At 39.7% G+C, this 25,952-nt stretch overlaps 1 pseudogene; it reads left to right on the top strand.

The window, feature by feature from the left end:
• The first annotated feature begins 3,453 nt into the window (after positions 1-3,453).
• LOC147453453 (tubulin beta chain pseudogene) lies at positions 3,454-3,936 on the top strand (annotated as a pseudogene).
• Positions 3,937-25,952: the final 22,016 nt, after the last annotated feature.

Here is a 25,952-nt window from a genome sequence, read left to right as displayed (position 1 = left end):
CGTATCTTTTGGAATTCATCTAGAACTTCTAGTTTTAATATGATTTCTTGATACTTGGAAAGATACTGAGTGAGAGAGAGGCCAGACATGCGGCATGCATCCCATGCTAACCAATCCTTATCCTCTTCATTGGAGTCCAAAAACTCTTTGGAGAAAAAAGCTTGAAGCGTAGCCCAAGACGGATGACAAGCATCTATTGGAAATGTCATCCACCACTTAAAGGCCTTGCCTTTAAGAGAGACTTTTTTCCACAACTGTCTTTATATCTGGGGTGTGTCTCAACCTATGAATATCACTCCATTTGTGTAAGAACGTATTGACCGCATCCTTGTTGTGATCACACTCTTCACCGTGAAACTCAGGAATGGTGATATTCTTAAGTAATGCGTTGCTACCTTCTACATCTTCTGAAGCACTTGTCTCTTGGACTCCTTGAGTCGTGCGAGCTTGGGTTCCTTGAACAGTGCCAGGTGGGGCTCCTTGAGTCGTATGTGAATTCGTAAATTTCACAAGTAGCTCAATAAGATTTGTAACATTTGCATTTAGTGTAGAGAGGTTGTGTTCAAGTACGCTTTGGCGATTTTCCAAAGTCTTGAAATCTGCCATACCTACAAGGCCATGATCTCCTAGATCATCATTGTCATGCATATTGATGTTGGTAGTACCCGTGGTGCCCGGATTTTGATGTGCCTGCTCAAAATCAAAAGTGTGTATAGGTGAGATATCCTCGCTTGCCATGTTAAACATATGCTAATGTAGAGAGAGAAAAAATGTCAACTTGTACCTTGTAAAGCTTGAAGTCTTTGTGTTTTTTTATGCTCGGTGACTTTTGTGTTGCATGCGATCCTTGCCTTACAGAAATTGTAGCGCTTCACAACTTGTTCTTCATAAGAACACCTTCGTTGATTTTTCACAAAAACTCATCGTTTTTGTGAAGGCTTTTGTTCACTTGTGAAGCTTCCTCCTTCAAGAAAAAGGAATTTTGGAGGAAAACTTGCCTTTCTCTAAGGAGTGAAAAGGAAGGGTGAAACTACTTCCTTGAAGTTTGTAGCTTTCCTTTCCTTCTAGCTTCTTTGTCAATTCAAGTATGCTATCTTTCCTTGTTGTATACAACAAGGCTCAATAGCTTGGATGGTAGAGTGTTAGCCTCTTACCCTCATGGGGTGGGTTCAACCCTCTTTCATGCAAGGGTTTAGAGTGCCTCTCTACCATGGCACCAACAGAGCCTCGATGTTGGAGAGTTGCTAGTCAAGTTTGCCTTGGTTGCCCGCCTTGTAGGACGGCTATGGTGGTTGTTCGTTGCTTTCCTTCTCGTGTTGTGCACATAACTCTATGTATGTCTTCTTTTTGCTGCGCTGCAGGGGCGTCGTTTTCCCTGCCTAGAGAGAAGATGTGCTGGCATGCACATGCAATCAGCTTTTCCCCTTTCCCAAAAATAGCTCGGATAATAGTGAAGAACGAGAGTAATGCTGTGTGCTAGTCTCCACCCAACCATGCTATCTTATAGCCTCCCCTTAGTATACACACTGTCCGGTCGTATTGGTGGCCTTGCCCGTAGGACCCATGTCCTTACATTATTACCCCTCCCTCTCGAAGGAGAGTTTTAATCTGCAAAAACATCAATTTAATTTCTTCTTGAGAACATCAATGTTTCTCTAATCTAACATGTATCAGATGAACTGATTCACGTGATGATACCAAAGACGGTATTCAAATGTGGAAATATCTGCTCATATCAAAAAGACGATTGAATGATTGCAATCCTTATCTTTGTAAGAGAATATTCCTTGGGCCAAAAGGAACCTCAAACTATTCCTCATATTGTTAGTGGAGCCTATGTTAAATGAGATGCTCAAACTGAGCAAATTGATTTCTCCTACTAGGTAGCTAATATGAGAGCCTATCTCAATCGAGATGCTCTAATATTTATTGCCATAAATTACTCTGATGGAACAAAAGCAACTCACTCGTCTCAAGAAATTCCTTTTAAAAGCGATAATGCTTCTTTTTTATTCAGATCAGTCCATTGGTGAGCATTTGGACTTGCCTGTGACACCTATCAAAAGATTGGCGTCTCGTGTCTAAGTGCAACCCTCCACATACGGAGTCAATCATTGTTATTTATGAAAGAAGAAGATCCGTCTATGGAGTATCTCTGCAGAACATAGCTAGATCTCTAAAATTCTTAAGTCCATAATCTGATGCATGTTGCAGTGTGCCCCATCATGATTGTACTAGAGTTGCACCTACATACCTCTCCTTAAACTATGTGTCCCTATAACTACACATTGCTTTTACTTGCATAGCCAAACATGATCCTAGATTTGATCACGGCTAACTTCCTACTTCAGACTCATAGTGTCTTGATAGAGCAACCAAATCAAGGCTTGTATAGCTCCCAAGACATGACACTCTAACTATTACACATTGCCTCAAGTTTGAATAGAAAAGGTGGTCTGAAATGTGACCAAGATATCATAAAAAAACACAATGCATACTTTCTTGTAGCCCTATTAGCATCATCAGAAAAAATAAAATGAAATATGGATGCTAAAAAAAAAACTGGGAGCATGTCCACTACACACATGTAGTGGCTTGTTATAGTGAACGTGAAGTTTTGAATACACTTTTCCCAAAGCCTTACACTCGTGACACATCATACCATCTTGTAGATAATGATATCATAGATAGACTGGTAAAGTGTTGCAATAGAATCGCTAAAAAGAAAAGCTAGAAGCACACGTAGTATTTAATAAGGGATATACTTAAACTTCCATAACCTAGAGCTACCAACGATGATCATACATATGTCAATACTATAAGGAACACGACACACTCATCATGTTTGTATGAATTGAGAATGAATCTGGATTTACTAGGACCTTATAATTCATACCATACCACCTCTTAAAGGTAATGAAAGAGTTGTACTTAGAATTGTTGATTGAATAAACATAAACCAGAAATTCATTCATACTGTGGTGTGTGGGTCCTTTAGGTTGTGTGTCCGACCAATGTGGGAGGACCCTTGGTAGTTCTTGATGCTAGCCATCTTGGAATGTAATCCCGCCCTTTAGTATAAGAAGAGGTGCTCTCCTTTGAGAGAGGACACGCTCATTGGGTCTCAATCTTGCTCTACATTTGGGTACACCACATTGGTGGAGACTGCGGGCACTTAGGCAGTTAGAGGACCCTTCTTGATTCCACATTTCTTGCTCCCACTGCTTGCTGTATGCAGCATGACGTTCTTGTTTGATACTGGGTGAGAGAGGTGCTAAGAGGAGGGAAGCCCATCGACTAGAGATGTTGGGGAGAGGGCTGCTGCTGAGGCATGTGGATGGGTAGCTGCAGAAGCACAAGAACGTGTTGGGGAGAAAGCGGTAGCAGAAGCAAGGGAAGGAGCTGCAGCTGAACGAGCAATTTCGGGTGCAAGCTGGGAGCAACAACGAAGGAATGAAGGCTAGTTCTCCGTCAGCTAGTTCACCAAGGCAGGCTTCCGAGCACACATGCCTTCACCACAGGCTTTTGCCTGCAGCCACACAGGCTTTCACCTATCTATTTCTAGCCACCTACGAGCCATACAACGCCCCACTGTCCATCCATCAATTGGTGGAGGACGCAGATGAATGCATGGTTCTTGACAATAAGGCCCTCTATGATATCTGCATCCGCACTCTGACGCTTATTACCCCCACATTTGGTGACCTGAACCATATCCTCTCTTCTACCATGAGTGGAGTGACCTGCTGCCTGCAATTTCCTGGTCAGCTTAACTCAGATTTACACAAGCTTGCGGTCAATCTGATTCCTTTCCCTTGTTTGCATTTCTTTATGGAGGGATTTGCTCCATTGACTTCTCGTGGCTCTCAGCAGTATAGAGCCCTTACTGTGCCAGAGCTCACCCAACAAATGTGGGATGCCAAGAGATTGTGCTAGAAAGGACTTCGAATGACAGAGGTTGTGCAAGAAAGGGCTTCGAATGAGGCAATTCTACCACATCAAAATTATGCTGCATAAAAACCAGGCTACGATGGAACAACAAGGGAGTTGCTGCAGCTTTGTTGCAGAGGTGCCCGGTCTTTCCGCTTTCATAGTTGTGATGCAAAGTTGGTTCTTCAGACAGTTTTCTTCATAAAGTTCTAGTTTTTTTTCCTATCTTCTAGGAGAGTTTTTCCCGTTGTATTGAGCATCAAGTCAAGCCCACAAAACCCCTTTTGGAAAAGATGTAAGTCATAAAAAGATCCCATACTGGTTATTATGATGCAGCCCTCAATCCTTCCTCCTCTTCTCCATTACATCGGGATAGCGACCTGATGTTTGCATAAGCGAGACGTACGCATTCCATGCCTTGATGTGTTCGGCATGATGATGTTCTCTCTTGTCGAGTAGCCAAGTTCAGTCCCTTGAGCCATTGTATGATCACTCCCCCAGATGAGGCGTCGGAGTTGATCCCTTTGTGTTGAGTCCCTTCTCAGTCCAAATTTGTAAAAGATGTCCATCTTTTTCTCCCTAAGGGGGGAGGTGTGGTGTGTGGGTCCTTTAGGTTGTGTGTCCGACCAATGTGGGAGGACACTTGGTAGTTCTTGATGCTAGCCATCTTGGAATGTAACCCCGCCCTTTAGTATAAGAAGAGGTGCTCTCCTTTGAGAGAGGACACGCTCATTGGGTCTCAATCTTGCTCTACATTTGGGTACACCACAATACGTACAAATTCCGTAGATGTCATTAAACATCCTTAATGTTTCACTTAGAGAACAACTAAAAAACGTTGAGCCCACTCTCAATCTTCTGATGGGATGAGACTATTGTAGTCCAAATTTGCTATAAGATAATGCAATCTAAATGCCATCAAAATTGGCTAGCCATTATTCGTAATAACACTTGCCGAGAATAGAAAACATCATCGTGCTCTTTTATACGGAATTTCATAAGCACCCACATGTCAAAATGCATAGCTAAAAACCTATGTACATATGCACCATTGTGCATGCCTTGCATATGTTAAATATAATCAACGTTGTCCTTGATAGAATGTCCTATGTCGATGTCGTAGAAAAAGCATTACACGTAACTAAATTTTTTTTTGAGTGGAGTCAAGTCTACCAAATTGGCATGTCTTGCATGCAACTGCTACAAATGTAACACTAGGCATAAGCAATGTCGTCGCCTCTTTGAAGACGTACAAAATTTCTCTTGCGACTTACCCCTCAATTGAGTCCACCATTGAAGCTTTGTGTTAGAGAGAGAGAGAGAGAGAGAGAGAGAGAGAGAGAGAGAGAGAGAGAGAGAGAGAGAGAGAGAGAGAGAGAGAGAGAGAGAGAGAGAGAGAGAGAGAGAGAGAGAGAGAGAGAGAGAGAGAGAGAGAGAAGTGATCTACTTAATGTAAGCCCAGATGTATCTTTTGAAAGAATAAATGCTATTGACTCTCTCTTGAGTGCAGTTACCCCATGCATTGAGGCTGCAAATGCTAATAGATTGGAGTAGCCACTGAATGAGGCAGAAATGGAATATGCTTTGAGAAAATTACCAAATGAAAAATGTCCTGGAGTTTGTGGACTATCAAAGGAATTTATGCATGCCTTTTGGTTAGAATATAAAGTAATAGTGGGCCCATTACTGAATGCGATTTGGATGTCTCAATGCATGGATTCTGCCCTCAAGCAGGGAATCATAAAGCTGATCCCTAAGAACACCTTCCCTAAAACTTTGGTTGACTGGAGGTCCATCACCATGATGGGGATTCTTTACAGATTGCTGGCTAAATGTATTGCTATCATAATAGCACCTGAGCTGAGAAAGCACATTCACCCTGCCCAAACAGGTTTTATTGGTGGCATATTTATTTATGATAACATACTTACAGCTCAACTGGGTATAGAGCATGCTATAAATTCTAAGCAGGACATGGTCATGTTTAAAATTGATTTTGTCAAGGCCTTTGACACAGTGGAGTGGGACTTTGTCCAAAGTGTACTAAAGAAGTTGGGGTTTGGCAACAGAATAAGCAATTTCATTAACTTTTTGGGGCAAAAGGCCGTTTCTAGAATTGTGATCAATGGTAGACTTTCTCATAAGGTGAGTATTGCAAGATCTGTTAGGCAAGGCCACTCTTCTTTGCTATTGCAACTCACCCTTTGTATTCTTATTTGGATTTTCTGGCTGCAAATGGGCACCTGCAAACTCTTCATATGGGCTCTAAACAAGTAACAGGTAAAGGGTTTGCAGACGATACCTTTGTGTTTCTCAAAGCAAACAATATCAATGTATTGAGATGTATAAAAGTGCTAGACTTATATGCTTTAGCAACTGGGCTAAATTTGAATTTAACCAAATCTGCCCTCATAGACATTTTAGCCAAGGAGTTTGATGCTCTCATCTAGTTTGGGAAGAGGTACCCAAAAGGCCATGTATTCCTACACTTGGGATACCCCTTTGGAGTGGGCGTGTCTCAAACGGAGTTGCAAAAATGGGTAGTGGAAAAGTGTAGGCCAAAATTGCAGCTTGATATTGTGATGAATGGACCCTACATGTAGATTAAGGATAATTCAATCCATCTTCATCCCTTACATGTTGTACTACTTGCCTTTGTTGGACTGTCCTGACAAAATGTTACAAAAATGTACAACGTCCATGTCTAGGTTTTTGTGGAGGATTCATTCTGTCGCCACTGCCTTGATTGCCTGGAATAAACTAACCTTCCCATACAAATTGGGTGGCCTACACATTCTAAACATGAAATTCCATGCTCATGCAAGAAGGGCTTGCCTCATAAAACATAGGTTGAATAATGATAATGATTGTTCTATATGCTTGTGGAAATTGATTGATCCAGTTGTAGTATTTTCATGGTGTTTGGCATATGAATGCTTGGGATAAACCGTTCTCAGCTGCTCCATTAAAAACTGGGTTTGACATTTCCAGTATGCTAGTAAAATCATGGAAAAAGAGCTACTCTATTTTGCATTGGGAAGGCAGAATAAGGTACATTGGTAATTCTTTGGGTGCTGAAAATGTATTTTGGAGCTTTGTGTAAGTTCCTCCAGCTAAATTGATGGGAAAACCTTCTATTACCTTATTCAAAAAGTACGGTTCAAATTAATCAAATGCTAGACTCTAACCTTGAGTTGAAACTATTTTCTACAGCTAGAAGACAATACAAATGTGGCGTCAGGTCCAGAGGACTGTGGCACCAACTGGGAGCACATGTATTCAGCCTACCTCTTTTTGGACAACCAAAATTGGAAGATAGACATAGAGACTAGAGTTTTCCAGGATGCCTACTCCTTTTATAAGCTGTTTGGCCCACCTTTAGGAGACCCCTTGACTACACATGCTTAGCCGGCCTTGCCAAGTATCCTACCTTTGTTCTGACACTGTGTATCCACTTCTCTGTAAAAGCTTAGGATTTTCTAGTTTCTACTTTCAATTATTAGGTTCCGTCAAATGTGTGCATCATATATGTTTCATTTTTGCAGATATTTTACCATTTGCTTTTATAGAGTGGCAGTCGATAAAATCCTTCACAGGGACCTTTGAAGCCATCCACATGGAACTTGAATTTTTTTTTGGGTGTATGCATGATAAGGTGTGCCCAATTTCAGTAGTTTCCCCCAACAAGAATACCACAAAACAATTTCTTTTTTGACACTCCAATGTACATTTGACTTGCTTGCAGTTATTTTGAAGAGGAGGCAAGATCTGGTGGCCACACAAAACACATAGTTGTAAAAAAAATGGAAGTTTTGATCTTCAATTTTTCACGCCAAAATAGAAATTATAGTGTGCAAGTACTATTTAGGTTCAACCTATCACTTCTTGTCACAACATTGTGTTCTTGATGAACAAATACCTATAACTTTAAATGTGCTTCTTTGTTTTACTTTCACTTTTGCACATCAATTTTCCCAAGTAATTTGACTTGGCTTTTTGATAAGTTTATGGATCTCCACATAAATATTGTTTATTTTTCTTTGTTAGAATTTTTGTTTACAAAAGCCTAATTTTTTAACACTAAATATCTAATGATGTAGAGCTTGTTTTGATAGATTATGACCCATTAGGAGAAATTTGGACTCACTTTTGGGCCTTTAGCTCTAGAGAGAGAGTGGCGCTCGACCAATGAGGAAGAGGCTTGTGTTACATAGAAAATTGGTATTTTAGAACCAAACCCGTCGAGAAAAGGAAGAAAAAATAATAATTTGGTTACTCAAATTATACAATGTCATACTTCCAAAGCATAAATGCCATTAGTCGTACTAAATTTGTACCGATGAATTTCAGAATTTGCATTGAAGACTGCAATATCTATGTTCCTGCCCAAATCTTTCCTTGAGTAATTCTACTTCCCTTTCAAAACTTTGTCTTCCCCTTTCTATATTTGTGCTGACTCTATTGTGTGTTCTAGTGCACACCATGACTACCTCTCAAAGTCCTCGCACTACCATTGACTGTACTAGCATTTTTAACAATTATACTACAAATGATTGAGCATGGATACCATCTAGAATAACTATTGAAAGTTGGGTATTATTGCAGATGAGGAGGATGAAAATGAGGCAATGCAACGATTTCGTGGAGGCTTTCAAGGGACAAGTTAAAAAAATTTAAGTGTGTGCACAAATCAAGCCCGTGAAAGGGGTCGTGATACAACATGATCTCCAACATGCAGACTCAAGGTGGCAAACATCTCCTCCTAGTTTTCCACAACATCGACCCGGCTGGAAGTTATTATGAGCATATATCTCATTTAGTGTATGATTATTTTGGTAGGTTTGGGGTTGATATCATGTTTGGTATGTTGTAGATATTTATCCATCTAACAAGACGTACTGGCAACGAGTTGAGAGCATAGTTGGGATTTTTGATATTTTCCATTTTTTTATCAGTGAGCAATTTTTCTGAGGAAGACTGCAGAAGGAGCTTGCAAATAATGGAATATTCTTTTATAATATGTCATATTTGGAACCCAAAATTTTGTCTGGCTAGGGTTGTGCAACTCCTTTGCCACTTCCATCCTTTGACAACAAGGGCTAGTCTTTGCCAGCATCCCAAGCTAGTGAAAGCTTCAGGAACATGTTGTTTTGGAATATACAAAAGCCCCTTTAGTATTCTATTGCTACAAAGTGTGTTAGGCTCACTGTATTTATGTTTGTTGAAGTGTTTGTAGATTTTTTCTTCAATAAGCAAATACGAACTACCACAACAACGTTCATTTGCAAATTTGAGAGCTCTTTGGACTTTTTAGATGATAATTGGGATAGGAAACAATCACAAGGGCACAATCTATATTTTGCTAAATAATCCTATAATTTGCAAGTACATTATAAGCTCTCAAAATTTCATATTTTCATTTTACTTTTTTGAATATAATTAACATGCTCCATAAACAAATAACATTTAAAACTCTACTCACCATTTTGTTTTATTCCAATGCAGCATATAATGTTCAACCATGGTCCATATTTTGCCAAGACATACGGCTCATTATCAATATGGTCCACACAAGGCATGGAAAAGACCCACTACATGGCAAGAATAGGTTACTTTAGCAAACCAGAGATGCGGGAGACAAGGATAGAGCCAATAGCCTATTAGAGTTACACCAATGGACTTATAGACGACTCGTCCATAGAGCAAGGTAGAAGGAGCTTCTTAAGAGCTCAAAAATTACACGTTCTTTACAACACATCCACAAAGAAAAAAGGCAAAGGGCTTGGGGAAACTCAAATGCAAAAAACACCGTGCAAGGTGGAAACAATCACGAGTCCGGAGCGGGAGAACAGGGGCCTAAGTCCGTCTCTTTTGTCCTCTTCGGTGCATATCCTTCTTCCTCATTGTGTACCTCTTTGATGTGCAACCCTCTTAGACGAGCTCTTTCCTCTGTTGATGGTAGCATCCCCGTGGGCATCAAGCGTCTTCTTTCCCTAAAAAATAGCCCTTTGTTGTATGGATCTAAGCTCCTCGATTCATTAACTCCTACCTCCAAAGCATGAGCTGTGTAGGATAGGAAATACGGGGTTCTTAGTGCTTGGCACCCATACCCAATGACAAAGACGTGTAGTGCAAACTATTTCTCTATCAAAATTATCCTAAAAGATTTATCTTAAAGTTGTTTGCTGGGAGCTCTAGTCCATTGCACACTCATGAGATTGCGAATCAACCATGCAGTATAAGCATGTGTTTTCCACAATTGCACCGTGTGTTATATTATACATGCACTTACACGTGCCATGCGCCATTTGATTGTATAGTCACCAAAACCTTCCACCAAAAGCACAGCTCTATTTCCTTGTTTACTGATGATAGAAGGAATTTTGGTTTGACAAAAAACCCAATGGAGGATTTCAAAATCTTCCTTATCAACCTATAATTAAAAGTGGGAACGTATAATCAAGATCCATGCATGCAATATTTTTGTTATTATAGCTTGAACTAAGTATACCTCAAATGATCTAGTGCCAAAATGTTGTTTTTGAACTGCAAAATGAAGTATTATGGGTCCTCTTTGGTTATTGATGGATCCAAAGATTTTTTCATGAGGGTAATGGTGACTCTCTCCAATTTCTTGTTCTTCTCAAGACCTCACGCTGGTCGAGCTTCAAAGAAAACTTGAGAACCGCCCCATTGCACTCCTCTCAACTCATATCAAAGAAGTGAACTGCATAACTTTGCAATGCTTGAAGATCAACAAAGAGATTGTTATGATCATAATACTATACCTCTCTACTACCCTCCTTGCCCAAGAATTTTGCTTCAATATGAAATGGTGAACCAAGTTTCTCAAACACCTCATCATTTACGTGTTGACATGCAGCCTTTACATATGATGGCTTTGGTAGTAATGATCCTTTCTATAACTTATTTTGAAACTTTTTAGCTAATGCTTTGAAGAGTGCCATGTAACCCATCTATGAGATGCCACTCTCATCAAGTATTTCCTACATTTTCATTGGTTCCAGCTTCATGAAGGAGGCAAAGAGCCTTGTGGGACGGGTGTCTAACCTCACTCCTACAGATTTAGCAAGAACCACGATTAAATTGTCAATCCATGGGACAAAGTTGACTCGACTAGTGCATAGAGGCTACAAGAGGTTGTCAATCTCTCAAAACAAAACAAACAACTTGCATCTAGCTCAACCTACACTCAAGTGACTGAAATCACCAAAAGACAATCGCTCATCAGCAACAAATCACATCTGTTACAGCATCAAATGACATCCAAATGTAATGAAACTTCTAGGACAAGTTTATAAGACCTAAGAATACATGCTTATGGTCTCAAATCCCACTTTAGGTAAAGGGAAAAAATCACAATTATTAATAGCAATGGATTTTTGACTTAGTCATTTTTGACCCAGAATGCATCTAAATGTTTAGCAATGATGCCCCAATACCCCGCCTATGCTTAGTTTTTGATTTTGAAGTGTAAATTCCTACTTATGATGAAATTAGGCCACGGGTCGGCGATGCCAAAAGCTACGAAATACCGTGAAATGCTTACATCAATGCGTAGATCTCTAACCTAAGGTTGCAACGCAACAGACGCGACTGCAATGTGACAACCGAGGAGAGAGTAGGAAGTACGAGAAGGAGAGAAGTGAGCGTCGTTAGCTCACGCTGTGTATTTCATTATCCAAAACTTGAAAACTTACAAAAATTGGCTTTTATACCTTAGCCAAGGTTTTTGGTGGTCAAAACTAATAAACTGGGAGCTCTAACTAAAGGTGGGTAAAGACAGGTTGATACAATTTGGAAGCTTGCAACCGTGGATCATCAATTACAAAGTTTATCCGGAAAATAGGAGTTACAATATTCCCAATTTATCAAGATAATAAGTGTTTTTACAAAGAGAGCTCCAAAAAATGGTATCCAAGTTAGCTTGCTGCTAACATTCCCCTGTCCTCGCCTTTGTCGGCCCTTGACATGGATTTATGGGTTGAAATAATCTTCGGGTTGACGACTTGCGAGGCGGTCTTTAAGTGCATGTAGAGCCTTTTCGTACCTGATCTTTCTCTCTTTATCTGGCACCTGCAAAAATTGCATAGTGAATCTGTTTTTTAGCTCGATTGCGGAGTAGCCTACGAATCTGGAAGTCAAATTGCTGATCATCACTGGCCCAAAAATCTTCGTTTGCCAAGTGAAAAACCCTGTGTAGAACGCTTCCTCAAACGCCAACATATTATGAGATGACAAAAACATGCAGCGGACATAGAAGCCATAGAGAAATTCTTTGGAAGGTTGGCCACTAAGATCATAGCATAAACCCTTATTGCCCTCAAGGAAGGACATCCACAGGGCTCCTGCTTGCTCTGGCCCATGAAAGACTTCAATGCAGGTGAGCAGCATTCGGAAAATTTTGTAGAGCATAGCACATGAGAGATCAGGGAGGCTTTTGAAGAATGACATGGTGCCTATTAGGGTTTTCACCATGTATTCCTCTATCAGCGTTCCCTTTTCTGGAGTTGGCAATCTCGGATAATTCAACCATGTAGGCCGCTTCTTTGTCATTGCCTCATGTGCTTGCCACGTCCTTACTGTTGGTACATGACAAAAAGTTGGGCCCTTTTGAAGTGTCGTAGGTGCTCTTGTGAACAGAATCAAGTATCTAGGATTCTTGTTCAACCAGCTCTTTCTCCACTTGGGGTGGACTTCATCTGCACCTTCTACTTGCATGTCTTTATAGAGTCTTTCCTTGACCTGTAGTAGCAGCTCTACCTTGATCAAGGGATATGGTAGTGATTGTTGATGACATTGTGCATTGATTTGGTTGGGAGTGAGTTTAGTAACATTGATAGTGTGAAGAACTCTCAACTCCCAATCCATCGCTGCTTTCCACTGCTCATCCGCTTCTTGGATAACCTTTTCTTTAAGTGCATCTTTCTCAGCTTTTGATAGCTAGACCATTGGCACTTCATTAGCTTCTATGAATGGTACTTGAAATTCTTCTTCGCCACCTAGCTCTTCTGTTGGATGTGTTTCCATCTCAGTGAAAGAGATTGAGGGAATATCAATGTGTGGCTGCTCTGACGTACCTGCTTCTTCTTGCATCTCTTGTTGTCCATCTCGCAGTAGCTAGTTGACTCTCTCGACTATTTCCTTGAGAGCAACTCTTCTTCTCTTTGTACCCGCATTAATGCAAGGTCTCTGTGTGTGACTGCTCTAGCTTTAGCTCTAGCTCGAGATCTTTATTCTTTTTCTCCAGTGCTTTGTACACTTTGTCTGTACGTTTGATCGAGGCAACTGCGGGATTTTCTCTTATTTGTCACAAAAAGGTTGCCTGATCATTGATACTCTGCTCTGAATATTGCAATGAGGCATTGATCCTCTGCACTGACAAAGTTGTAGTTAAGAGTTTGTTGGTAACCTCTATCAGCTATTCGTCCTTGGTCTTACAGGCATCTGTCAACTTCATGAGCAATTCGCCTAGCTCTTCCATTTCCTTTTGCTGTTTTTCTTTGGCTCAGCTTCAGCTTTCAATTCTTGGACTTGTTTTTGCAAATTGGTGATGAAATTTAATCTATTCTCCAGATCTCCTTGAAGAGCGTCGATCACCATCTCCAATTCTCTAGCCTTAGTGCTCCAGCTAAGTGCTGTTGATTGCAATTTTTTTGTCATCTCCTGCATCTGCTTTGCATATTCACTAACTTGGAGAATTACCTCATCTGCTTTGCATATTCACTAACTTGGAGAATTACCTCATCATTTGTTTGCCAGTCTTCAGTTTCCGTGGGCTGCCTAGACATTTCTCCAGTCTCTTGTGATTCCTTTGGTGGGGTGGTGGTGGCTATTTGTGGTATCGGCTGGGGTTGTTCTTCCCCTTGAGGTTGTGCTTTTGTCTCTACTGCTTTGTCTTCTTGAGGCTTCATGGATGCCTTGGTTGTTTCCTCGTGGGTGGTGGTAGACGGTGTGGTTTTTGATTCTTGTGTCTTTGTTTGCTCAAACCTTGTGGCTCCCTCTGGTTCAGGACTTGCTGCCCTTTCTGGTTTTGGATCCTTTGCTTTGGTTGGTTCACTTGTTGCTTGTTGTTCGGATCCTGCTGCTTCTTGTGGTCTAGGCTCTTGTTTCTTGGTTTGTTCAGCCTCAGTGGATCTAACTGTCGGTGATGGTGGAGGGCTTGGCATGGGGTGGTCGTGTTGTTCCGTAGCAGGTGAAGATGGTCAGGGAGACTATCACTTTGTTCATGCTGGGTCTCTCCTTGTACTGTTGCTTCTTTTGCTTGTTTTTCTTGCTCGGATGCATCTTCTCTAGCTTTTCTTTTTGCTTCTTGAGCTTCTTTCAGCTTTAATGCCTCTGCTTCAACATACATGCATTCTAAAAATTCTGTGGGGTCTTCAGCCTCTTTCCTAGCAGGGTGCTTTGTTCTTGGTCCTTTTACTTCTTTAAGTACCCACTTTACAGGGTCCTCTCCTGCAGCTTGGCGGCTTCATTCATAAGAGTGCTTCTCCCTTTCAAACCGTGCCTTCTTCTGTTGAGGCTCCTCTTGATGTGCAGCCACTGCTGTTCTTCTCATCTCTGCAATGCGGGCTCTTCTTTCCTCATTGTTTGAGATTTTGCTACTATGCCCTTTTGGAGAGATCTCAGCAGATTCATCGGATTTGTAAGTTCTTTTGGTGGACCTTGTGGCTCGAGGGGATGGCTGTGCAGACACGATCCATGTGTTCTGATCTGGAGCAGGTGGCAAATTGTCTGCCATGCCGATACCATGGTAGGCTATTCTTGTGAGTACCTCAGGTGCTCCCAAATAAGGTATCTTGCCCTCTTTCTTTATACCCTTCAGTGTGGATAGCACATATTGTGCGTGGCCGATGGGTTGCCTGGTTGTCGACTTTAACACTTGTGTAAATGTAGTCGCAATTGCACAATTTGGTGTTGTGTATCTCGGCGGTCTCTTTGCGAGAAAGTGGAAGTGTTGGTGATATAATCTTGTTGGTTCTTCCACTTGCTTCTGGATAAGATCAGCAAAGGTTGCAGCAGCGGTTTCCTTGGTGAAGGTACCTGCTGTCTTTCCATCTCAAGCCCTCATGGTCATCCCTTCTGTCGGCAGCTTGAGAGCTTCAACTACTATTTCTTTATTAATTACCACTTCTACCTTGTGCCCTTGCTAGTCAGTAATCTGGGTTGTTCCATCTTCCTTGATTGTGGACAAGAGCTCATAAGCTTTTTGAAAATCTACACCACATGGCTCTTGGTCGTAGAATTCTCTAAGTCCAAGCCTCCTGTTAGCTTCTTTTGTCTCGGGCTTTGCTGCGACATCATAGACCTCTTTTGGCAGAAGTTGTAGTTCTACCTGATGTCCTTCTTCACTTTTGAATCTACCTATGAAAACTGTTGTGTTATTCTCCTCAAGCTGTTCTTTTGACAGATAGGTTGCTTTGGCTATTTTTACTGAAATGGGGTCTAGTTGGTATGGTGGTAGCTCTTGCAACTTCTCCTTTTGAGAGGCCCTCTTCTTGGCCTTTTCTACAGCTTGCATGGCTTCTGTTAAGTGAATAGAGTGTCAAAGTTAGCAGATTTAACAGATCTCGCTCTGAAATGTCTTTCAGTCTGAATTGTTGACAAGTTGAGTCCAATTTGCTTCAAATCAATTTTTGAACATGTATAAATGCATAAAAACATGTAAAGATCAAATTCTTGAAGTTTAAGCAAAAATTTGCACCAAAGTAAATAATCGCGATTATTTACACATGAGAAATTTTTTCAACTTTTTACAATTTTGGCATTATAGGCTTGATGTATATATCAAATAGATACTCTACGTGAAGTGTGGCCTCATTTGAGTGCACAAGGTGAGAATGGTGCTAAATATAGGCTTTAGGTCTCTAAAATAGTAGATATGAAGGAATTTTGAGATTTTGAGCTCCAAATTTGTTCAAACTTGGTTAGTGGGCTTAGGACATCATGTACTTTGGCCCCATGAAGTCAAAGTTGCAATTTTCCCCCATCTTGGCCAAAAAGTAAATAATCGTGATTATTAACTTTTTCACCAAAATGGATATTTTTTGGTGCAACTTGGTTCTAGGCATGATGTAGACTATGTGTATAAGATTTGAGGTGATTTGGATAAAAAAATGTGACTCATAACTCAGAAATTGGTTTGCAAGGACTTCTTTGCATTTTTTTTGACAATTTTCCAAGTTATCATTAATCAATTTGACTCATACTTGAAATGTGGCATTTAATAGGTGTGTACAAGTGATAGGTGAGGTGATGATACCATTTTCAAGCCAAAATATTGCAAAAGTAAATAATCGTGATTATTTACAACAATCAACTTTTTCTTGCAAAATTTGAGAATTTTGACCTAAACATATTCTATACACCTAAAACAAGTCCTAAGTTGAATTTGGTAAAATTTTGTCTTGCCGGCATCACTTCGTGCTTTGTCGACTCTAAAATCACCGATTTTTGTGACTACATGGCCTGTGGACTTGGTTAGTCATATTTGAGGCTATGTACTTGTCCGCTACATAGTCCTTAAGCAACTCTTTCAATTTTGGCCCATTTGGAGTCAGTTTGACCTCGTATGTCAAATTTGATGCTTTATAGCCTTTGGGAGGTTTTCTACTTTTCGAGGACTTGCCTTGATTGATTTTATGAAATCAACCATATACATTGTGTATAGACCCAGTCTATAAGCTGTCTGTGGAGTCAGAATCCAATTCTGACATTTGCCAAAAACCTAGCTTTTCTACTTGGGACCCCCTTCGACCCTTGCCGAATGGTCAACTGTAGATATAGAAGTGTTCTATCATCTAGGGGCATGTTACAGTTCAAGTCTCGTCTGATTTGGTTGAGCTAACAGGCCGCTATGGTCAGTTTTTGGTTGTAGATCTTCGTGCACTGCTCGGATTCTAGGGTTTTTTTTTTGGGGTTTAGACTAGGTATCGGCCGTACATAATGGATCATTGATAAATACAGAACTTACCCCTCATGTCTTGTGTGAGACGACGTTGAAAACAGGCAACCGTGGGCTACAAAAAATGCGCGCGAAGAAGGTCGAAAAGCTCTCTCTCCAAAGGCAACTCATTCTGCAAGAATTTTGCAAAAGTAGGTTTGGCCGCCTAATTTAGGCTTCCCACTTCTATCTGCTGATTTGATTGAAATTTTTTGTGCCTGTTTGCCTTGTTCTTCTGATCATCATCGTATCTTCAGTTTTTCCATATGAGCTCATTTGCTATTTATTATTAATTTTTGACCTGTTTATTAAAAAAATCAAAGAAAATAACAAAATGCGCTAAAATAACAAAGTGAAAATCCAATAATTAAGAAAATCCAATGAAAAATATAGTTTTTTTTTTGTTGGATTTCTCTATGTTTAAGTCTCAATATCAAGAAAAATGATGAAAAATAACAAAAAAGACTATTTTTTGATGATTTTATGATAGTATATACACTATTTACACTCATTGGAGAGATATTATCAATTAAATTTCCCCTATTGATGATTTATAAGGGAATTATTAGGTAATTTTGTAAAAAATCACACATTAACATCAAACTTTTTCCTCTCTCTTCAAACATTGCCCTTAATTACTTAGTTCCCTTTCACCCCTCCTAGATGGCGTACTCCGGGACGACTATGTGTATGGGTCTAACAATCGTGTCTATGCATAGCTTTGGTTGGCTCTACCATGCTTTGAAGATCGATGCAATTCAACCGTCCTGCTGTGCAAGAGTTGGTTTTGAGTAATTAACTCAAGGGTTTCTGATGTCAAGGTTTTCTAATTCTTTCTTCCAAAGAGCAAATCTTGTAGCTTATGTACTCTTTGCTTGATTGTACCATCAGGATGCTTTGGCATGCTGATTTTTTGAGCTGTTGGTATCACTTTTGAATGTTGTCGAGCTTTTAGCCGCCATTGATATCTTGATTTGTCTTGGTCAGAATGGTGTGGTTGAGTTTTTGGAGACTTAACTCTCCATTGCTTGATTGGTTTTACAGTTTGCAGAGAAGATAAGTTCTCCTTTTTCTTCCAAATCCATTTCATGTTAGGTTCCTTGCTCGGAGATGCTCGTCTCTGTGTTGTGATACTTGGAACCGTCTTTGGTATTGTCGATGATGTTTTGGGCACCCAGATTTGAATCAGCTTGTCCTTAAGCTGTGCTTTTGGTACCCAAATTTGCCTGACTCCTTGCATGCTACTTGGAGCATTTACTTGTCGATAGGATGGGGAAGATTGATTGCTTCGGGTTTGCTCTGCTAGTAACTTCTTTTTCATTCCTCTTTGCTTGGTACAATTGGAACAACGAGTTGTCCACCTTTAGGTGATAGCTTGAGCTGATTGGTATCCCAATCTAGCACTGCCTTGTACGTCTGTATCCATGAGATTCCAAGAATCATTGTCTCATTCATGTGTTCATCTGGTAAGCATACAAATTGATGAGGACATGAACATCCATGTACTATCACATTTAAGTTGACTACTCCCAATGTTGGTATTGGGTTCTTGTTGCATCCTTTGATAGTTGCTATTCTTGCTGTCAAAGACTGATTGATTGCTTTCTTGTATGTGGAATAACTGACTGCATTTACTCAAGCTCCCGTATCGACCAATGCATTTGTGCTATGATTGTTAAGTTGTACTTTGATGCAAAGGTCCATTCCATCTAACCATTCATCATCTGTTGACACAACATCTTTCAGCAATTCCCATTGTCAGTCATCTGTTTCCAAAGTGTTGATGGGAATAGGTATTTATTGATTCTTGAGAGCATCTTTTCTTTTGAGTACTCGAAGCTGAGCTTCTTCTTGGGCTTCATCAATAACCTGTTGCCATTTGATCTTGCTTTGCTTAGCTGCATGCATTCTTTCTAGCAATTCATTGGTTAGTGGCAAATTGTACTTCTTTAAACGACATCCGCTAATCCAATTAGCCATTGGTTCACCATTTGTTGATTCTTGAGAGCATCTTTTCTTTTGAGTACTCGAAGCCGAGCTTCTTCTTGGGCTTCATCAATAACCTGCTGCCATTTTATCTTGCTTTGCTTAGCTGCATGCATTCTTTCTAGCAATTCATTGGTTTGTGGCAAATTGTACTTCTTTAAATGACATTCGCTAATCCAATTAGCCATTGGTTCACCATCTAGGGTGGACAACTTAACTGCTCCACTTGGAGATACATCTTCAATGATAAACGGTCCGTTTTCCCTTTTCTTAAACTTGGGAATGTGTTGCTCAAGGGAATAGATTAAAACTAAGTCCCCCTTTTTGAAGATTTTTGGAATAAGATGGGATTTAAAAAATTGTTTTTGTTTTCGCTTTTGTGCATAGATGTGAGCTACAATAGTTAACCTTTGCTCATCTAGCTTTTCTAAATCTTCAAGTCTCTCTGACAATTCATGTCCCGTCCACTCAAGATCCTTAGCTACCCTTAGTGTCGGCAATATAAACTCTAATTACAGTATGACATCAAGACCATAAACAAGGTTAAAGGGTGTAGCATTTAAAGATGTTTTGAATGAAACTCGATAAGCCCATAGATCTGCATGGAGATTCATTTCCCAGTCTATCCTTCCTGAACTAACCACTTTAGTCAATACCCACCTAAGAATTTTATTCGTATGCTCAGCTTGTCGGTTCACTTGTGGGTGATAGGGAGTTGATTTGTTATGGATGACCATAAATTCATTAAGCAGATACTCGATTACCTCATTGAGGAAATGAGTTCCCTTATCATTGACTATTTCTGTTGGCAGTCCATATCTTGTGAACACATACTCATATAAGAATGAGGTGGTGGTTCTGGCATCATTCTTTTGAGTTGCTTTAGCCTCGGTCCGCTTGGTCAAATAGTCCGTAGCTACAATGATAAATTGAGCTTGGGTTCTATAAACAGGTGGCTGTATTGGCCCAACAAAATCTATATCTCATTTTGTGAAAGCTCTAGCTCCCAACATTCTTTTGAGTTGCTTTAGCCTCGGTCCGCTTGGTCAAATAGTCCGTAGCTACAATGATAAATTGAGCTTGGGTTCTATAAGGAGGTGGTTGTATTGGCCCAACAAAATCTATATCCCATTTTGTGAAAGCTCTAGCTCCCATCATTGGTTTGGTTCAAATGGTCATCAATTTAATATCTGCAGACTCACTTTGCAAATTTGGTCACAATTTTCAATCCAATGATCCAAATCTTACCAAATTTGATTTATGGGCTTATTATAACATGGTAAAGCTACTGGTATGCTAACTTGGTCAAAAAAGTTGAAAAATGGGACATATGTAAATATTTGCGATTATTTACTTTTGATAAATTTTTGCATCTTTTGGTCAACTGAGCATGTACACATGTTTATCATATCAATATAAGACTATGAATCAAGTTTTATTGATTTTGAACAAAATTTTTTCCAATTTACACCGAAAGTTAGTACAAACTTTAGTTTTTACCCAGTTCTTGGTCAAATTTGGTGATCCAAATTCTATGTGCCTTTATAAAAGTTGTTTTGTACACATGTAGTGAGTCACTGGTATTAACTTTGTTCAGTTTTGATCTGACTAATAAATAATCGTAATTATTTACTTTAAGCCCAAAATGAACACTTTTTTGCACTTTTTCAATGGACAGTCTTTTCATGAGCTATTTTAAGCCTATGAATCAAGTCAAAACTTAATTTGGCCTAAAGTGTCGAGAAAAAGTAAATAATCTGAGTTTTTGCAGACTCTTGAAATTTTTACCTCAATGTGTCCTTGAGCTTACCCACTAGTTCATACAACTTTTAAGCATACTCTCCAGTCGAATTGAGTTGTTGGTAGTCTTTTCGTGCTATTTTTGCCCGTAGACCTGAATTTTGCAACTTCAAATAACAATTCACAGTTGATTCTTTCAGAGAGAGCAATGTTCTGAAATCCACATGGGATTCTACTTACCCTACTCCTAGGTTCTACCACAATGGGGTTGTGAAAGGTAAACGAACCATACCATTGAGGAATGCTACTACAATTGAGGACAAGTTAGGGAAAGGCAAGCCTTGATCTTAAGGCTTGTCTCGTCCATCAATCATTCTCGAAACCCTAATCTAATTCTACAATCCTACAATCCTAAAGGCACTCAGCAAGTACGATCACTTCCAATCTACCTCTACATAGCAAAAGACGACAATCTTAAGCTATGCGATTTCTAAAAGAAAGTTTCTACTCTAGGAGATCCTAGAGGAAGTTAAAGGATAACTTCACAAGGTGCTCGTGTTTTTCCCGAGTTTAGGTCTCTTCGATCCCCGACAGCGGCGCCAAATGTGGGACGGGTGTCTAGCTTCACTCCTATCTTATTGCAGATTTAGCGAGAACCACGATTAAATTGTCAATCCATGGGACGGAGCTGACTCGACTAGTGCATAAAGACTACAAGAGGTTGTCAATCTCTCGAAAAACAACAAACAACTCGCATCTAAGTCAAGCTACACTCAAGTGATTGAAATCACCAAAAGACAATCGTTCATTGACAAACAAATCACATCCGTTACAGTATCAAATGACATCCAAATGTAACGAAACTTCTAGGACAAGTTTATAAGACTTAAACACACATATTTATGGTCTCAAATCCCACTTTAGGTCAAGTGCAAAAATCGCAATTATTAACAGCAGTGGATTTTTGACCTAGTTGTTTTCGACCCAGAATGCATCTAAATGCTTGGCAATGATGCCCCAATACCCCGTCTATGCTTAGTTTTTGATTTTGAAGTGTAAATTCCTACTTATGATGAAATAAGGCCACGGGTCGGCGACGCCAAAAGCTACGAAATACTGTGAAATGCTTACGTCAATGTGTAGAGCTCTAACCTGCGATTGCAACACAACAGACGCGACTGCAATGTAACAATCGGGGAGGGAGTAGGAAGCGCGATAAGGAGAGAAGTGAGCGCCATTAGCTCACGCTGTGTATTTCATATCCAAAACTTGAAAATAACTTACAAAATTTGCCTTTTTTTTATACCTTAGCCAGGGTTTTCGGTGGTCAAAACTAATAATCTGGGAGCTCTAACTAAAGATGGGTAAAGACAGAATGATATAATCTGGAAGCTTGTAGCCCCGGCTCATTAACTACAAATTTTATCCGGAAAATAGGAGTTACAATATTCCGGATTTATCAAAATAATAAGTGTTTTTACAATGAGAGCTCCAAAAAATTGTATCCAAGTTAGCTTGCTGCTAACAAGCCTCCCTTTCAATTTATGAGATTTTGTTTTAGTTATCATCTGTTCAATTGCTTGTTTTGGAACTAGACGGTTGTAAGTTGCACTTAGAGACTCTCCAAGGCCAGTGTGTGGAACTGTACAATTGCACATGCTCATATCCTTGATGATGAATGTGGCATACATTGATTTGTTGTGCTCAAATGCAAATTCTCAAGTTGAATTATAGTGTTTTAATGAGAGATACTGGTTTGGGAACTTTGCTTGCCATTTTTGAAGCTTGAAAATATTGCTTTAAATCCCTCTTGGAGCCTAAGCTTTTGCTAGGAAATTTCTTCTTTGAAACCTGTTTATTGAAGCTCGAGGTTGCCTTTGAGTGCTTGAAGTTGAAAACCTTGATCGCTTTTTGAAGTTAAAGATAGACTTGGCTTTGAATGGCTTGAAGATCTTTCTCCCTTTTTTGCTCATGTCTTCAATCTCAAGATACCATGCACCTAGGATGTTACTCTTAGATTCAAGGATTGGACGTAGCCAAACACTACCATCAGCTGGTGATCTTCACCCACTAACAATCTCAGATTCAAACCAGATGTAATAGGATATGGCAGCTCAAGTATTCTCAAAGCAGGTGGTTACAAAAGTTAGCAAATGTATGGTGCCTATCAATAAGTTTCAAGAACAAGGTCCTTTTGTGGAGAATACCGACAGGGGATCTCCCCATATGTGAGCTGCTAGCCAAGAAGAAGATGCTAGATGGCAAATTTCTTGTTCCAGCCTTCTCCCTAATGGATTTTTTGTGATCATGAATAGTGTACTTCTTGTAATGAGAAGGTACACTTATCTCGTCCTTTCATGACTCTTTCCCTTTTTCATTTTCACTGACCATTTCCACACCTCTTTCAAAGTCCATTTCAGCTCACTGTATTTCTTTTTTTTTCTTGAATGTTGTGCATATAGACTTGCTGACAGCGTCCAATTTCTTCAATGTGTCCTTGGGAGGTTTCATCGTTTGTCCTTTTTTTGGTCTCAATTTATTTGGCTGAGAAAGTGTTGAGGGTTTTCTAGTTATTTTTTCATTTATGCAATCGCGCGTTCCTAGTAATCTTAAGTAAGAATGCTTCCCATCAATTCATGGCACCGGGTTGTTTTTTACTCCCCTTTTTGGAAATTTGTTCTTGTAAAATTGTTGTGTCTTGGGTTTCTGATCTTGAAAATCAGATAACTTTTGAAATTTTGTTTCAAGATCACTTTGATGACCTTCTAATTTTTTACCATGTGTACTAATTTATTAGTATTCCTGAGTATCAAGGGTGTCATAATAACATTCATTACTTGTCTCCCTATTACCCCTTAGAATGTTGCTCAAATCATTTTCCATGGTAAGATCTCAAATAGAAATCTCATTCTGGATATGCAAGCATTGTATTACAGTCTCTAATTCTCATATCACTTTATTATTTCTTGGTGTTCCCTTATTACCTCTTTCTGGATTCACCCTAATCATGCAAAAAGGAACCAAGTCTAGGCCATTTTGTTGCAAAACTTGGTAGCTGTGATTTCATTGACACACACATCTAAGGTGGCCAAAATTTGAGTCTACTCCAAGGGTCCCATTCTTTCTTCAAGAAAAGGCTCAGTTATATAGTTGAAATCTTCAAATGATCTATCTCGCTTGCACTCGTCTTTTATCGGCCTAAAGATTTAGAGTTCACCCACATAGGTATCTCGGACTCTGTAGCAGTTGCTGAATCAAAATCTTCTACGGGTGTTCTTCGTACATCTCTGTAGTCGTGGCCACTTAAATTGATGTGAGTAGTGGTCTGCATGTGGTGCAAGTAGATATAATCACAACCCCAATCCTACACCATCTTTAACTGGTGCATGAATGGCCTTCCTAGAATATCATCATAGTAATTCTCAGTACCAAAATCTACTATCACAAATGTATGTTCATACTCAATTCCACAAGAAGTCATTACCACTTGTTCTAGGATACCAATAGGCTTTGCAATATAGCCATCAACTAGCTGGAATTTTTTCCGTGTTCTTCGAAGGACAGGTTTTCCCCATTTCTCCTAAATCATTTTAGTAGCAATGGCAACCCCACTTTACTATCGAGGATCACAATGGTTTCTACTCCTTGGTGCTCTATGGGATCTTTTCCTCCGCAGTAATCACCAACTTTGTTTATTAAAATTGGCATTGCATTCTTTTTGGGTTGATTCCAATCTTCCATTTCTTGGTTTAGAGTTTCAAGTAGGTTTTTCACTCCGATTTTCTTAAGAAATTTTCCAACATCTTTCACATTTGTGGTTTGGTTTTCAACAGTTCAACCACCATTAGTGTACATCTCACTAATGCTGACATGAGTTCCGGCAGAGAATCTATGATTGGCTTGAGGGTTACTCATTGTGATGGTAGGATCATGACATCATATTTTCCTTCATAAGGACCGAAGTAAGAAGGTAACCCCCTAAATATTTCCTCCCTACTATCCTCTGATTTCTCTATACCTTGGTCTTCATACATGGATTGCATGTCAAAATCTTCCATGCCTTTATCTAGGTTGACTTTAGCAATGGGAGCTAAAATCCATTTCTAATGCTTATCTCTAGCCTTCTTGACTATGTCCCAAAGTTTGTGGAGCCAATCATCTTTGACCTATGGCACATTAGGTGGTATTTGTTACATAGAGTTATCCATAATGTTCTCAGCCACTTGAATTATGAAGTCGTATTGACATGTTCTACTTGTTCGCCTCCTTGAAGGTATTTCAACTCTTTTTCCTTGCCTCACATTGGTTGTTTCCTATCAATTTTTGCGTGTAACTAAAATTTTGTGACCTTGTTCTCGTTCACTCTTTTCTTCTCCTTCATTGGGGTCTTGAAGGTCTATAGATGGTTTAGATATTATCCTATCTTGGATAGACATAGCTGGTGGAGGCTTCATGAGGGCTTGAGCTGTCTCAATCAAATTTTTGTAATCTCTAGCCGAAGCTTTTTCCACTCTGAATTCCATCTATGTTCCATTGTTTTTCTGGCTTCATATGCCTTCAAAATTGCGTTCAATGGCTCAATTTTCTTGTTGACTAGTATGAAAGCTCTAGAACTAGCTTCTTTTGGCTTTGTTTCACTCGATTTTTTTTTTCAGTCTTTGATATTTCATCTAGTATGACACTAGACCTAGGTTTTGTTGGTTTCTCTGAGTTTGACCCACTTGAAGATGGTATAACCTCCACAATGTTCATTGTCAGTTTTCCTTTTTATTTGGGTTTTGAGGGAAGTATTGGTATAAGTGTTCAATTTTGCACCCTCCACAATATCCTCCCTCACCTTTCTTCACATGAGGAGTGTTAACTACAACATTTAGTTGATCCTCAAGGCAATCTCTAGTTAAACGGTCTCCTCTGCACCTGAAACAAGGTCCTAGAGTTCTCTGTTGTTTAGGTTGCTCAACATATGGTCTTTGGGGATATGCTTTTGGTTTAGAATCACCCTAATTAGCTATGAACATTAGTGTTCCTTGAATTAGAGTAAACCCTTCACTTTGGTTTATTCTGCTCATCATCGACTATGAAGCTCTAGAGGATGAAACGACACTCTCTTTCTCATAGATTCCATGACCCTTGATGGATAGGGATCACTTGGATGGTAGTGTTCGTGGGTTTCCTCTTCGTAATATGTATGTACTGGTACTAGAGCATTCTCTTCTTGGTATTGATCTGGATACACATACCTCACTGTTGCATAATCTTCTGTAGGTAGTGGCGGTTGATGGCCTAACACCGGTCTTGGGAATTCTACTCTTGGTTGTTGATTTATTGGTCC

The sequence above is a fragment of the Adiantum capillus-veneris genome, chromosome 7 (genome assembly GCF_014529385.1).
Source record: "Adiantum capillus-veneris isolate H3 chromosome 7, ASM1452938v2, whole genome shotgun sequence".
Classification (NCBI taxonomy): domain Eukaryota; kingdom Viridiplantae; phylum Streptophyta; class Polypodiopsida; order Polypodiales; family Pteridaceae; genus Adiantum; species Adiantum capillus-veneris.
The sequence above is the reverse complement of the archived record's forward strand: the minus strand, read 5'-3'. Positions and strand labels throughout refer to the sequence as shown.